Source organism: Musca domestica, unplaced genomic scaffold, assembly GCF_030504385.1.
Source record: "Musca domestica strain aabys unplaced genomic scaffold, Musca_domestica.polishedcontigs.V.1.1 49, whole genome shotgun sequence".
NCBI lineage: Eukaryota > Metazoa > Arthropoda > Insecta > Diptera > Muscidae > Musca > Musca domestica.
In genome coordinates this window covers 7396411-7413763 of record NW_026712344.1, presented here as the reverse complement: position 1 = coordinate 7413763, position 17353 = coordinate 7396411, and positions in this window count along the sequence as shown.

The window sequence follows — 17353 nt, the reverse complement described above, 5'->3', positions numbered from 1 at the left end:
ATATTTGGGGAAATATATCAAATGCAGCTCAGAAATACCTTTGCTAAATTTTATCGAGATTGGTTCAGATTTGGATATAGCTCCCATATATAACTTCCTCCGATTTACCTTTTATTGTGCCAAATTCCATCCCAAATGGGATGGAATTTGCAACATACGACAGAATTTAGTCTAGAAGGTAGTATGCCAAATTTGATGAAGATCGGTTCAGATATAGCTATAGCTCCCATATATATTGTTCATCCGATTTGTTGTATTTGTTACCTACAGCCGTAATATGCACTCCGTAACAACGATATTCAGGGAAATATATCAAATACAGCTCAGAAATATCTTTGCCAAATTTTATCGAGATCGGTACAGATTTGGATATAGTTCCCATATATATCTTTATCTGATCTCAAATTAATTTTGCACCAAATGGGCAATACAAGTCCGAATTTAAAAGATACAAATGCTTCGGCATATTTAGTCCGTTGAATTTTAATTTATAATTATAATCCTAGCGTGTATGATTGAATTCTCCCATAAAAACTTTTAATTATTAAGTGGAGCTCAACAAAATTAGCAAAGTGGTGTAGGGTATCATAAAATCGGCCCGCCCGACTTTAGGACTTTCTTTACTGGTATATGAACTGATTTTCACCTAATTTTATAATCTTACTACTAAATTTGAATCGATTACCAAAAGAGTTCGTCGTCGAACCACACAAATCAACTGACGGACAACCATCAAATTTTGCTTTGAATTTAAAAAAAAATGTGATTTAAATGATCAAAATACGGATTATCGGGAGGCACATATATATTGAGACTATAGGAGAACCTATATAAAAAGAATGTATTTCCCAAACTGCCAAACTTCAAACAATTCCGGTGCAAAATATGCCGAAAACATTCATGATATTCAATACTAAATATCGTGAGTTACTGTTTCTTGAGAACGTGTTGAAATACGTCTATATTGATTCAGATTTTCATGGTGAATGCTTAAATCGAATGAGCATCAAACGTGTCTGCCACTTGTGCCACTTACTCGCGATTTGCAATCATGTTTCCTATATACTAGGAACGCAAACTGACAATTTACAGAAAATTCGGTTGAAATCACCTAAAACACCTCAATCTGCAGTTACAGTTATACAGGGTGAGATGAAAAGACTGCAGCCAACTTCAGACTGCTGTTATTTCTAAGCCATTCGTCCGACAGCTGTTCAAATTATTCTAGTGACAGCTCATTATATTGTTTACAAGCGTACAAAAGCATTTTGGTGCGAATTTTCCAGAAAAAAAATTATTCGCGATGGAATTTAAACGTGATAGCGTGATTTTGTTATATTTGGCTGAAAAATCAAAAATGGCTATCGTTAGAGCACTTCAGCAATTAAATGTACCATCGCTTGTTACCTCCTACCATCGCTCGTTACCGTGATACTGGTAGCGTAGCCCCACGTCAAGGAAGTGGACGGAAAAAAACAGCAATATCAGCAGAAATGGTTCGAAAAGTAAACTAGCGACTTGATCGAAACCCGCGTCGCAGTTGTCGAAAAATGGCTCGTGAGCTCAACATATCACAATATTTCATTCAGCAAATATTGAAAAATGAGCTCGGGGTAAAGCCATTGAAATTCCAAAAAGTGCAAGAACTTACACCGCAACAGAAAGAAAATAGACTCAAAAGAGCCAAAGAGTTGCATCGCTTCGCCGAATATTGTGAACGGCCGAATTTGGTTTTCTCCAATGAGAAAACATTCGTGTTTACTTGCCAAAGAGGTCAGCTGAAAATGTGCACCTTCGCTTGGCCACCAGAACTCAAGCGCTGGCCACGGTGATGGTGTGGGCCGCCATAACAGTCGATGGTCACGATGGTCACCTCAAGCAAGCGCTTCGCCGCGAATGGGCCAAAATACCGCAAAGCAACATTCGGGCATTCAGGCATCATCTTCTTTTCTAAGTCAGGTGTGAAAATGGGCAATATCTGCCCGCTCCACCAAGTACCTCCCCCGCAAAGGGTCTAATTATACCCTCCAACACTATGTGTTGGGGAGTATTATAAGTTTGAATGGGCCAAAAATTATGTAAAACCTCGAAATACTGATTTCCCACATAGAAAAGTTTATATGGATCTCCCTATCTCGCCGAGTTGAGTCGTTCTAGCTATGTATGTCCGTCTGTTCGTCTGTCCATGTTAATTTGTAATCACGCTACAGGTCGCAATTATGGTCCGATCCTCACGAAATTTAAAGTGATAGTGGGTTTATGTTCAGAATAGAACCCTATTGTTTTTTGATCGCACAATATTTAGGGGTTGAAATGAACCAAATACTGAAAAATTAAACAGATAACAATTTCTGATCACACAATTGAAGCCAATCGACATGCCTGAGAAGAGAGTTAAGGACAGGGAAGAATTTGAGATTTTGGATGACCATTGGATTATATTTAGCTGTAAAATGGACCACAACAACTAACAGCACGACGGAGTGCGTGAATATAGGGGAAATATCCCTGATCAAAATGGGCAATGCTCCGTGACATAATTTCGAAATCTTCCAAAATGAATTTGGACATAAGGGAGCTTCTAACATATAGTAGTGTTGTAGGGTATCACATGGTCGGCCCCGCACGACTATAGCCTTTGCTTACTTGTTTTGGAATAGGTTTAACTTTTATAAAAGGTTTAAATAAGAGTATGATTGTCTTCAAACTTGTCACTCATCTGAATATTTTTATTAACACAAGACTGGTGTGGAGATGGAGTATATCGGTCCACTCTATCTGGTAACACCCTCTTCATGGGTCAAAATTTTGAATATCCATGAAGCTTTTGAAGCTGGAAATGAGCATCCGAAACCTTTCAAACTCGGCATATCTCAATATTTCTATCAACACAAGATCTTTTGTGAATATGGCAGCATCAAATTCTCTTTAAATTTCACACATCTCAATATTTCTTTAAAACAATATCTGGTGTGAAGGTGAAATACATAAGACCACTCCTTCTTGTACTTCCCCCACAACGTGTCAACATTTTGAATAACCCAAACTTTCATAAAATACGACATTTTTCCACTAACTCGGGATCTGGTTGGAAGATGAAAATTATCGGTCAAAATGTTGAATAATTATATCCCTTATAACATTCGAAACAATGCAGTAATTCTTTTCAAACTTAGATTATAAATATTTTTCTCATCCTTCCCGTAAGGGCTCAGTATGCGAAACAAGTCAGCGTTTTTTATCAATCTTCGTTAGCCATACATTTAATATATATTATGGTCTACTTCTTCTGGTTAGACATTTGACTAACAATTATTCCTGAGAACAGTATATAAGTATTCGATTTTCCTTAAATTTTGCACATACTAATATTTTTATCAGTATTAGTGAAAGTGAAATACTTCGGTCCACTGTGTCTAGAAAATCAACCTCATTTTAACTTCTTTAAAAAACAAGTAAAGTAGTATCAGTCGGTTTTGCCGACAGATGTATACCCCCAGCCTTAAGTTATGAACGTAACAGATTTGGACTATATCGACTACTTCTTTTGTAAGAGATATGTGCACATTTTCGGAAAATGGAAAAAATAGATATAGCAGATCGAAGTATTCCATTCATCTAATACAGATAAAATATATTGGTATGTGCAAAATTTAAAGGAAATCGAACAATCGTATCTAATTTAATGCGAAATCATAAATTTCGACAAACTACATATTCTTATCAGAATACTGGTTAAGGGGAATATTTAGATATAGCAAAGAATCGCCGACTTGTTTCGCAAGTTATGACAATTATAAGTTGGCAGATGTATATCATCTTCACAACATATCTTGTGTTAGAAATATTGTCTGTATGTGGGAAATTTGAGGAGGTGGATGGACGCATTTGGCTGTTTTTTCGAATTCCTTGAGCGTTTTGTTTTTAAAAATCTTGAACCCTATGTGGGGAGGTACCAGAAAAAATGCTTCGATCTTTACCATCTTTATAACAGATCTTGTGTCGATGAAAATATTGAGAAGCTCTAAGTCTGAATAGAATCGGATGTTAATTTTGCGTTTTACGGGCTTCATGGATACTTAAAATGTTGACCCTTTGTGGGGTAGGTACCAGAAGTTGAGTTGAGTTAGGTAGAAATAATAAGGTTGAGTTAGTAGAAATAATTGGACGTGTGTAATATGTAGAGAACCGGATGTTTATTTCGGATTCTTTGTTGGTTTTTATTATTATAAAAACTCAGGTCCTTTGTGTAGGAGGTACTTGATAGAGTGGACCGATATTATCCATTTTTGCACCTGACCTAGAACAAACGTAAATGTCAGGATTTGCAAAGTTGGAACAAAATCGGATTATCGATTCTCCTTCTGTGCAGAAAATACATATTTTTTTGAAAATCTCGATCATTTGTGTGGGAGGTACCAGAAGGAGTGGTCCGATATATTCCATCTTAACACCAGACCTTAGGTTAATATAAATATTGGGATGTGTGAAATTTGAAGACAATCGGACTCTTACATCACATTTTATGAGAGTTGTAATTATTTAAAATTTTGACCCTATGTGGGGGAGGTACCAGAAGGAGTGGACCGATATCGTCCATTTTCACATTTGACCTAGTACTGATGCAAATGTTAAGACTTACAAAGTTTGAGCAAAATCGGATTATCGTTTCTATCTCTGTGCAAAAATATATTTTTTTTTTTAAATTTTGACCATTTGTGGGGGAGGTACCAGAAGGAATGGACTGATATATTCCATCTTAACATCAGACCTTGGGTTAACATAAATATTGGCATGTGTGAAATTTGAAGACAATCGGACTCTTATATCACATTTTATAAGAGTTGTAATTATTCCAAATTTTGACCATTAGTGAGGGAGGTACTTGATGGAGTGGACCGATATTGTCCATTTTCACACTTGGCCTAGCACTGATGCAAATATTAAGATTTGCAAGGTTGGAGCAAAATCGGATTATCGTTTCTTTTTCTGTGCAAAAAATAATTCTTTTGAAAATTTAGACCTTTTGTGGGGGAGGTACCAGAAGGAGTGGACCGAACTTGATATTGCCCATCTCCGAACTCGATCTAAGTTTGACAAAAATATTGCGATGTACCAAGTTTGGATTAAATCGGATACTCCCTTCGAGAGTTATCGTGCGCACCAGCCAGCCAGACAGACAGACAGTCGGACGAACGGACGGACGGACATCGCTAGATCGACTCCAAATGTTCTGAAACGGATTTGGTCCAAAGAGACCTAGGGTCTAAAACCGTTATTTCGACTAGGCACGTTTTGACCGTATCAAATGATATATGCCCTCTGTAGCCATATGGCTGAGGGTATAATTATCACATATCTCATATAAAGTTCAGGAAGTAGTAGATATAGGCCAAATCTGACACCATGTAATATTTATATCAGACTTAGGTCAGACACGAAATGGACAATATTGCTTAAATAATTATAACACAAGTCAATATATATGTAAAGTTACAAACATGGGCTCAGGGTGCACATCTGTCGAAAAACCCGACTGATACTTTTTAACTTGTTTTTTAATCTACAGTTAGAACAGAAGGTAATGTGATCCTTTATTTGATCTTCAAAACATGCTGATCGAGTTAATTTACATAAATTAACAATTTTTCTGGCACAAACCTTTGACTACAGTTTTTTTTGAACTCCGAAAGTCACAGTGCTTCTTTGGAAAAATTAAGTTTCTGTATTTCGCCCTTAAAACATTTACCCAAATCATGTTATTCCGCGCAAGAAAACAAATTTTAATAATCCTTATAATTAGTTAAGGTATTAAATTTTTCTTTTCTCCTCCATTATTATTTCTGATTGTTACGTTATAGAATTAGAAATATATATATATATACAATTTTCCACAACATTTGAAAATGTTTAAACTATCGTTCAGTAATCTGTAAGAAAAAACCCCAAATTTTCCAATCATGCCATAAACCTCTGTGCCATTCGTTCCCCTTTCACTTAGCCCACAATGTCATCTATAATACTAACTAATTACAACAGCTTGATATTATTTGTATGCATACCATCGAATTCTTTGCTAATGTTCCGACAAACAAACCGTGGAGGAATCAACAAATCGCTTCACCTCGCACACACACACACATATGCACACCGTCAAGATCTATGCAACAATTTGTATACTTGCTCCGAAGAATATTTAACACAAGGGAACGGAATAATGCAAGTGGCGTTGAATGTGTATCATTTGTCTCTTCACACCCAAGGCATAGAAGATGCATTGCAGTTTGCTTCTACTGCTGCTGCAGATGCAAGTGTTAGCATTGTGACACTTTCGTTTTGCATCACGTGCTAGATGCCACCAACTCATCATTGTCACCGACATCAACATTTCCTACACCACCACCTCTGCTACATGCTGTGTGAGTGGTGCGTGTGTCTGTCTTTGTGTTCTACTTTTAGTAGTCATGGTAGTGCCCAGGCAATATCTATGGCACATCTCTTTTCCATCGGGCCCGCTGTCTTCCCATTAAAACATATGTGGTTACAGTATTTCTTTATGCTTCGCATTCTGTTTCTGTGGTCTAAGGCCATGTGGCGTGGCACTGAGTGCTCTCCAAAGGATCATCATTAACAACGACATCATCATTATAATGCTCTTCACACTTTCCTATGGCTGCTTACCACCAATTTTGTCGTCTCATTCGCTTTCTTCACATGTGTATTATTAGTTGTGTAGAGCTGCACGAAAAAAAAAAAACAACAACATACTGGTACATACAACATTATACCGAAGAGCTCTGGTATCATTAAGTTATTCCAAAAATAAGTAAAAATATCATTTTGTTCTAGGCGCAATTATCATCATTTGATGTTGTATTGCCATGAGAACAGTGATTTTTGAAGTCTACTACGTCCAAGTTTTGTTGTATTAGGAAAACTTTAAATGGAAAGAACTCTAAAGTGCCAAAATGTACCTTGGTGTTTTCTTCCGTCCACTTCATTCACAATATGATATATAGTGGAGTTTTTTTGCAATCTAGTACTAAAAGGTGCACAGTTAGAGGCACAATTCTGACATTTGAAATACAGTATTTTTCTGATGGCTTAGTCTTGCACCTGGATACTAAAGATGATGCCAATGGTACATAAAAGAAATGTGATAGACTAGAATTTTCAAATTTGGTGTGAGGATCACACATGGCGTGAGTGGTTGAGGAAATGCTACGACTCTGTTACTGAGCGACCGGTAAAAGCCAGAGCTTTGAAATTATGTTGGAGATTTTTAATTTTTTTTTTAATTCAAACTTCACAAATACTATCTTAGTGAACGTTTAAAATTTAGCATATAGGATAGCATATATGATATAAGATAGCACTTGAAGTGGGAATACTTCAAAGGTACAGAAAATTCTAAGAGGTACAACATGGTTAGTAATTGATTTTGTGTTCTAAAAATGGTGCCAATAGTATTAAATGAGAAAGAGTTAAGCTAGAACTCTAAGTGCGATGGTCCTGAGTCCTATTGGAATGTCCAAGGCCTGCGGCCAAAATGTTTGCATGCCCAAGCCTTTAATACACCCTCCAGAATATTTTCGCGATAATATTCGGCATTTATTCTGATGCCACGGTCGATTAATACGAACGGAGAGCGACTTTCGGCTGTTATGGCGGCCCACACCATCACCATTTCCGGCGCTTGATTTCTGGTGGCCAACCGAAGGTGCACATTTTTAGCTGACCTCTTTGGCAAGTAAACACGATCATTTTAATTGTTTACAAATTGCTGGACAACGAATGTTTTCTCATCGGAGAAAACCAAATTTGGCAGTTCGGCCAAGCGAAGCAACTCTCTAGCTCTTTGAGGCTATATTCTTTCTGTTGAATTTCAATGGTTTTACCACGAGCTCATTTTTCAATATTTGCCGAAAGGAATATTGCGATATGTTCATCTCACGAGCCATTATTGGGCCACTGTGACGCGGGTTTCGATCGAGTCGCTTCTTTACTTTTCGAACCATTTCTGCTGATGTTGCTGTTTTCTTACGTCCACTTCCTTGACGTCGGTCTACGCTACCAGTATTACGGTAACGAGCGATGGTACGAGACACAAAACATTTATTCACATTTGAATGCTAGAGTGATCTAACGATAACCACTTGTGGTTTTCCATCCAAATATAAAGAAATCAAAATACAACGCTTGAATTCCATCACGAATACATTTTTCTCTGGAAATTCTCACCAAACTGCTTTTGTACGCTTGTAAACAATATAAAGAGCTGTTACGGTAATAATTTTAACAGCTGTCGGACGAGTGGCTTAGAAATGAAAACAGTCTGAAGTTGGTTGCAGTTTTTTCATCTTACCCTGTAGCGAACAACAAATGGGATTCTGAATATTACGAATAACAAATTGAATTAGCGAATTTTGATTGAAGTGTTATAAATTACAAGTCGAAATCGCGAATTACAATTATAATGTTTAGAATTACAAATAGCAAAGTAAAAACTCTTTGTCGGTGTTTCGACAGATATATACCTTCAGCATATGGCCAGTTATATATACCTTTATACATTATTTCTTATGTTAGAACAAAGGGACATGCGATGTTTAAAGAAAATAGGTTATTATGTTTACCTTTTCGGGGAAGATACGATTTGCAGTGGGCCAATATTTTCCATGATCGATCCTGACCAGTATTGTATATAAGGCACCAGAACAAGTGGATCCAAATTTTAAAGGAAATCGGACGTAGATTAAATTTTTCTGGAAGCATTGCACCAATATTGACAATTTTCACACCTAAACTAAGCCCGAGCTAAATAATATGATGTGATGTGGGAATTCCCTTCCTTTACGTAAATTTTTTTATAGTCTCCACCATAGTGAGAGGAGGTGGGAGGGTATATTAAGTTTGTCATTCCGTTTGTAATATCTCGAAATATATATTCTAGACCCCATATATATTCTTGATCATGAAGTTCTATGTCAATGTAGCGATGTCCGTCCGTCTGTCTGTGGAAATCAGGTTCCGAACAACAAGAATTAACTTGGCGAAACTTTACTCAGATGTGTGTTAGTTTTGCAGGACTTTTGGAATTGAAAATATAGGCCATAGGTCCAAGTATTGGTATAACACCCATTCAACTGTATCGGTAGATTTAAGGTCTTTAATCACAATTTTAACACGAATTTTCTGTAAATTGGCAGCATGTATTCTTATTATGTAAGAAACTTTCTTGCTTAACATTTTCAATATATGTCTGAGTTTTAGTTTTCAATATCGTATTTGTAGTTTCTTATGAGTACTACAGCCTTTTACAGTAAATTGCATATCCAGGTCCACGTCTTTGTATAGCCACCATATACGGTATATTCGGTATTTTGATGAGTTTAGCGACGTTATTCAGCGAAATTATTTTAAGTCTCCTATTTTTATGATTGTTGCAGCTTGTTTTTGCAATTTTTAGGCTTTTTATAAAGAGGTACCAGAATAGTGGACTGATATGACTTAATTTCATTCTAATTTCTAACATAAGCAAAAATATTTGTATGTGCTATGCTTTATGAAAGTCGCACAATAATTTATCATTTTAAGAGTGTTATTATTATTCTAAATTTTGACGAGAAGGATATACAGGGTTGCCCATATTCGACGGACCCATGTTTTTTTTTAAATCAAAGAAAAAAATAAAAATTTGGTTGGCAATGTTAATCATTTAATTTGTTCCAAGTAGATTTGTTTACATCAATTTTTGAATATGATATCTCTCAAATGGCCGCCTCTGGCGTTGATGACGTATTCTGCCCTTTTTGCTGCATTTTCCATCGTTTTTGCCAACATTTCGGCCGGAATAGCGGCTATTTCTTCACGAATGTTATCCTTGAGCTCTTCTACGGTCCTCACAACAAGAAGTCAGGCGGTGTCAAATCAGTCGAACGCAGTGGCCAGTCCAAATCACCACTTTTCGACATCAAACGGCCGGAAACAAATTCTTCAGAAAATCGATTGTTATGCGACTTGTGTGCGGTGGAGCGCCGTCTTGTTGAAACCAGAACTGCCTCATACACTTTCGACGAATAATTGGCATCACAAAATTGGTCATCATGTCGCGATAACGCTCCTGATTGATGGTAACATTTTCATTTTGGAAGAAAAACGGCCCAATGACCGTTTTCGCACTAACGCCGCACCAAACTGTAACTTTTTCGTCATGAAGAGGCACTTCTTGATTCTCCTGAGGATTTTCAGTGGCGAAAAAACGGCAATTTTGCTTATTTACGGTCCCATTCAATTTGAAATGGGCTTCATCGGACATGATAACTTTGTTCCAAAATTGCTCGTCATCTTCGGCCATTTCGATGACTCTTTGGGCCCATTCCAATCGACGAAGCTTGTCCGCAGGCAACATTCTTTGCGTCAATTGAATTTTGTACGGGAACATATGAAAATCAATGCGAATAATCCGTTGTAAAGTAGACCGAGCCATGTTCAACTGCTGAGAACGGCGTTTTTGGGATGTTCTTGGGGACCTCTCAACACTGGCTCGTACGGCAGCGATATTCTCGGCCGATCGCCTTGGTCGACTTTTATATGACCTCTTCGGATTAGAAAGAGCCTTACCAGTCGAAAATTTTTCGTATAAACGCTTAATGGTGTTCTTAGAAGGCGCACTTCTCACATTTTTTAATGTTTTAAAAGCACATTGAGTTTTCACAATTGACTTCTTCTGTTGCATTTAAATTTCAACTATTTCAGAGCGCTCGCGTGGCGTGTATTGGTTCATGGTAAAAATCTGCTTGGACTGACTCTTCAAACGCGGTATGTCATTAAGCGATGTGACATCTCTGTCAAAAGTTATTGCGTTGCCAGATGGGTCCGTCGAATATGGGCAACCCTGTATGTATCGAGCTTGGGACAAACCGGATACTCCGAATGACCGATCGACTTCAAATATCCTAAAAAAATTCACCCCTAAGTCTAAATTCGTTATTGCGATGGGGACACATTTTAATATATACATAACATACATACATACAAACAAAACATTGAAAAGTCATAACCACTGTGCAGCAATTATTCTCCAAAAATACAACTTCATACATAATATGGATACCCCAAATGGCCGATGTGTGTGTGCCTGTGAGTCGTACGAATTCAGTTCAGTTAGACATTCATATACCCAAGTCAAAAATGTCAAGTGAAGAGTGACTGATATGGCGAATAACGAGCTCCAGAGTGTCATTATCTGCCAAGTGTGGCATTAAGCACCAACAATCATTGCCTGACTGCCGGCCTCGCTGTATGCCTAGCAGTAGTCAGCCTCTATGCTGTTGGTATGCATTTTTACTGTTAGGCTTCACTCTTATAGAGTTTCCTCTTTTTACACTCTGTCTGCAAAAGGGGTGAAGTTTGTTTGGGGGAGTTTTGTTTTAATGTCACTCATGGAAAATCATGCTGTCATTCTAAAAAAAAAATTGTTAGGCCAAGTGACAAAAAAAGTTCGTATGTAAATTAATATATCCTGAGGTTTCCATTTTGAAGTGTCCTAATCAGATGTGGCATATGTACATAGAAACTAGTTGTTGGCAGAATTTTAAAGAGTTGCTCCTGAGTGTTTGCTGTATCGTTGTGGGTTTTGTGGAATCTACCAAAATGGCAACATATTTGCGTATAAATTATTGCTTTAGAATATAAAGGAATACGATTTGTGTCGTGAAACGAAATTAAGAGTCATATAAACTGTACGACCCACTCTATTCGTTCGAAAGATATTAAGGTGCACAGTAAAAGAAGATTTTGATATTAAACAATTCACCCTTACCCACACCTAGAATAAAAATTCCAGAAGTATATTATTTATAAAATTGCCCATTTCCCGTTCTCGTTGAAATTGGCCTAAGGTAATCAAAAGAAAGAACAAAATTTGAGAACAAGTACGAAATAAAAACATTAAAAATCACTTATTCAAGACTTACTTCATTATTCTTGGTAATCATAAAACAAATCGTCTCCTGTCTTTCCCTGCTCGCCATGTTCTCCTCTTGTTTTTTTTTTTTCATAATCCCCACGAGAACTGAATTTGATAAATGTATTCGGTATAATTTTATGATTTGTCATCCCAGCCATAAACCATTCAATATTAATTCTCTAACACATTTCGCTCATTAATATCCAGGAATTTGAAATCAAATGTAAATTCAGTTATTTATAGTTTTTCCTGAATCATACGAAATGTTTATAAATTATCTTCTGTCCTCGAAATCAAGTAACGAATTCATACCACAACAGATTGCTGACCTGCCTTTCGTTTAGACGTGAGAAAAAAACCTTCCTCCCCCCCCCCCCCCCCCCCTTCCCAAAATGATGCGCCAATCACTCTGGCACTTTGATTTCAAATATCCACTCGAATTTAGGATTATCTATTGATGTCTCCTCATTTCTGGGCGATATGTATCTGTGTGTGTATTGTGGGGTATGGGTGACAGCGTAATGTCTGGTATCTGGGGGATGGCGGCAATAGTCGATGGCCCAAGACGCAAACATTTATGGGTCGCGTAATGCTATTCGGTGTGCCGTTCGTTTTGGCTTGACACTGAGGTCTCTGTGATTTATGGATGTCACCGAAAATGTGCGTTAAATTGCTTACGTATAGAAAATTAAATGGAAATTAAATGAAATGTGTGTGCCTGTGTTTCTCAAACCATAAACCAAATAAATTAAGTTGTATATTTTATATAGAAAGTATCGAGAGTAGCTAGCAATTGATAATGAAGCCCAGTGAAATTTTTGATATTAGTTTTGCAAAAGGGTGCCTATATATGACACCAGCAGTCTCAGTCGAGTAAACCATGTTTTGTATAACCCCAGGAAGCACACGACTACGAAGTGAAAATTGATTCTACCATTAGAATATCATCGGGTATGATCATCGAAACGAATATAGTGGCAATTCAAAAAAAAAAAAAAAAAAAAAACAGTAAAGAAAGTTTTAAAGTCGGGCGGGGCCGGCTTTAGGATACCCTACACCACTTTGCTAATTTAGTAGAGCTCCACATATACGCTATGGTTATAATTTAAAGTTCAAAATATTCAATATGCCGAAGCACTTGTATCTTTTAAATTCGGACTTGTCTTGCCCATTTGGTGCACAATTAATTTGAAATCGGATAAAGATATGTATGGGAGCTATATACAAAACGGAACCGATCTCGATAAAATTTGGCAAAGATATTTCTGAGCGGTATTTGATATATTTCCCTGAATATCATTGTTACGGAGTGCATATTACGACTGCGGGTAACAAATCGGATTAACATTATATATGAGAGCTATAGCTATATCTGAACCGATCTTCGCCAAATTTGACATACTAGCTTCTAGACTCAATTCGGTCGTAAGTGCCAAATACCATCCCATTTGGACAAATATTAGACTTTGGTGCACAAAAAAGTGTAAATCGGACGAAGATATATATGGGAGCTATATCCAAATCCCAACCAATCTCGATAAAATTTAGCAAAGGCATTTCTGAGCTGCATTTGATATATTTCCCAAAATATTGTTGTTACAGAGTGCATATTACGGCTGCGGAGGACAAAAGTAACAAATCAGATGAACAATATATATGGGAGCTATAGTTATATCTGAACCGAACCGATCAAATTTGGCATACTTATTTTCAGGCCTAATTTGGTTGTATGTGCGAAAATCCATACTATTTGGACAAATATTAGACGTTTGGTGTACAAGAAATGACAAATCGGACGAAGATATATATGGGAGCTATATCTAAATTTTGACCGATTATCTCCAATTTCAATAGGGGATATCTGTACTAAAGCGTGGACATATGTTATTCATACCCTTTACCATTTTATTGAGGGTATATATAGTTTATCTTTCCATTTGTCACACCTCGAATTTTAGACCCCACAGAGAATCTATTTTCTTTTTCAGCATAAAAATTTAGCGATGTCTGCACGTCTCCTGTCTGTCCGTCTGTGAATATCACTCTAGCTGCCGAACAATTTCCCTAATACATATACATGCTACAATTTCCCTCAGATATGTATAGGTCCACGTTTTTGTATAGCCCCAAATAACAACAAATTTAAGATATTTTTGGGTGTTTAAGTCACAATTTTAAACAGAATATGGTGAAAATTAGGAGCATGTGTTCCCATTATGCAAGAAACATTCAATCTAAGTTTTGGTATGGTCCCCATATGACTGTGCCTCCCTATAATCGGTATTTTGGTGATTCGTGTCACACTTTCCCCCGAAATTCCTAATGTCTTCCACTAAAAGCCAAAAATTGCCTTTCTTCGTATAGAGCCAAACTCCCTTCGGTATTTTGACGATTTTGGCGACATTACAGGGTATGATGAAAAACCTGCAACCAAGTTCAGACTGCTGTCAATTCTAAGTCACTCGTCCGACAGCTGTTAAAATTATTCCAGTGACAGCTCTATATGTTGCTAAGAAGCGTACAAAAGCATTCTGGTGAAAAATTTCCAGTTATTCATTTTGGAATTCAAGCGTGATAGTGTGATTTCTTTATATTTGGCTGGAAAAGCACAAGTGGCTATCGTTAGAGCACACCAGCATTTAAATGTGAATAAATGTTTTGTGTCTCGTACCAACGCTCGTTACCGCGATACTGGTAGCGTAGCCCGACGTCAAGAAAGTGGACGGAAGAAAACAGCAACATCAGCAGAAATGGTTCGAAAAGTAAAGAACCGACTTGAACGAAACCCGCGTCGCATAATCCGAAAAATGACTCGTGAGCTGAACACATCGCAATATTCCATTCTGCAAATGTTGAAAAATGATATTCCATTCGGCAAATAATATTCCAAAAGTCAAGAACTTACGCCGCAACAGAAAGAAAATAGACTCTAAAGAGTTGCTTCGCTTGACCGAAAGTGGTGAAATGCCGAATCTGGTTTTCTCCGATGAGAAAACACTCCTTGTCCAGCAGTTTGTAAACAAACAAAATGATCGTGTTTGCTTGCCAAAGAGGTCAGTTGAAAATGTGCACCTTCGGTTGGCCACCATAGCAGCCGATGGTCGCTCTCCGCTCGTATTAATCGCCCGTGGCATCAGAATAAATGCCGAATATTACCGCAAAAATATTCTGGAGGGTTTCTTAAAGCAAACATTTTGGCCGCAGACCTTGGACATTCCAACAGGACTCAGAACCATCACACTCAGCACGCGTCACCCAAGAATGGTTACAAAATGAGGTTCCTCGCTTCATTTCCATCTCAAAATGCATTCATTTTTGTACCATATGGTTATTATCTTCCCAAATTAAATAGGTTTTGAGACATATGACCAAATTTAGCCCGGAAGAAAGTGTATCAAGTTTGGTGAAAATCGGTTCAGATATAACTATAGGTCCCTTATATATTATTATCCCATTTTTTATTTATGTCCCTCACACTCGTGAAAAGCACTTCAAAGTTCTGCTTTTACAGGCAGAAAAACTGGTTTAGATTTGAATATATCTTCATTAGATTTTACGTTTATTGTACACCAAAAGTGTATGATCAGCTCAAATGGGATAAATCTTATTTTTCAATCTAGGGTACTCAAAGTCGAAAAACACAAATTCACCCGTCAAATTTAGTGAAAATTAATTCAGAGTGGAATATACCACATATAAGTTTCTTTGGGTTTGAAATCATCGTGGTGTATTTTCTATCTTACATAGATTCCCAATATAAAAGTTTATTTGTTACGAGCAGCAGCACTAAATATGCATTATCGTTCCATCCGACGTTTGACATTTCTTTACTGGTTTAAGATTTTGCTCCTGCTCTGTGTGTGGTTATTATTTTGTAGGGAGAGTTTCCACCTACATAGAGGGGAAATTCTAAATTTTTATCAAATAAACAAAAATCTCAGCATAAACTTTGAAAATTCTACCAAAGATCCAAACATAATTTAAATATGCTTTTAACATTTGTGTTATAACTTTAATTTCAAAGTTTTATATTTTGTGTGGTTTAACAAAAAATTCGGGTGTTGCAAAGGGAGTAAAAATTATAAATTTTATCCTATTTTCACATACAATTTCCCATTTGTGGTTCTTACAGAAATGCCTACATTGCCAGTTTCTGAAGTCATCCAGTTTGATGGCACAAATTAGTTAATTTTTAGCTTTACTTGTTTACTGGGATACAAGAAGGTGTTCCGCGCCCAGTTTTATGGCTTTACAAAGAAACATTGACGTGAGTTGATGTTTCAAAATTAGTTTAGCATTAAAAGATGACTTGGTTTCTTCGTCATTTACAGTTTAACCTTCTCTCGATTCTCTTGTGACATGGCTACAGACACTGGAAAATATGTCGGGATGATGGTGGACACTTGTAAGTAGCCTGAGCTGATTACTTATTTTAGATGAATGAAATGAAAGTGACTCAGATATTTTTTCAACACAGTTGTTGCTCTTACTTTTTCCTGCAACACGGAATTTAAACGAATGAAATTGAAACGAAACAGAATGAAATGCAAATAAATCAGAATAATTGAGCTGTGATTATTGCAAAGAATGAAGGAAGAACTTCTAATTATGCTGATAAGTGGCTGGGTTGTTCTGGCCAGGAGAGGACAACGACGAAGAGGATTGCGATTAAAGTAGGTGAAATAAATTACGTTTAGAGTTGAGCACGTTTCATGGATTTTGTATACATCATTAATTACGGAGGAGGTGGTCTGAATGGGTACAGTTGTCCACACCTCGGCTAACAAATGCCAACATCATCACCATCGCCGTTGCTGCCTCAGTGTGAATACGGACGAACAACCATAATTTATGGGGAATTAGTATTATCTTGATTGAGCAAAGGCGAAAATCTGTTAATAATGACATGTCAATAAAAGTGACATGCAGACCAAACGGTGGACATTACAAACGCTACGTCAGGTTATGATAATTTATACAGCTACAAGCTGATCATTTAAAAATCAATGTAATGTCAGAACGAATTATTTACATGATTAATTAAATTGTAACAAGAATAATTAATTCTATCGGGGTTGGGATAAATGATGATATGTGTGTGTCGCCTTGCAATAAATATTTTCAATTTATGAAAATATTCAGAACGCAATATTGTAGATAGACAGTGGGTTTGGGCAGATTGTTTTTATGGAATATTTTATAGAGAGAATCACATTGTTCATCAAAAGCTTCACAGAAGTGTCCGATTTAATGAAATACAATGTGGATTAGCCTTATAGATTTAGCACGCAAATTCGAAAGTACACAACAGTTTCCAGGCTGTCTTCAGACTTTCTATGTGGTTATGCAAAAAAACCAAAACAGAGAAAACAAAAATATATC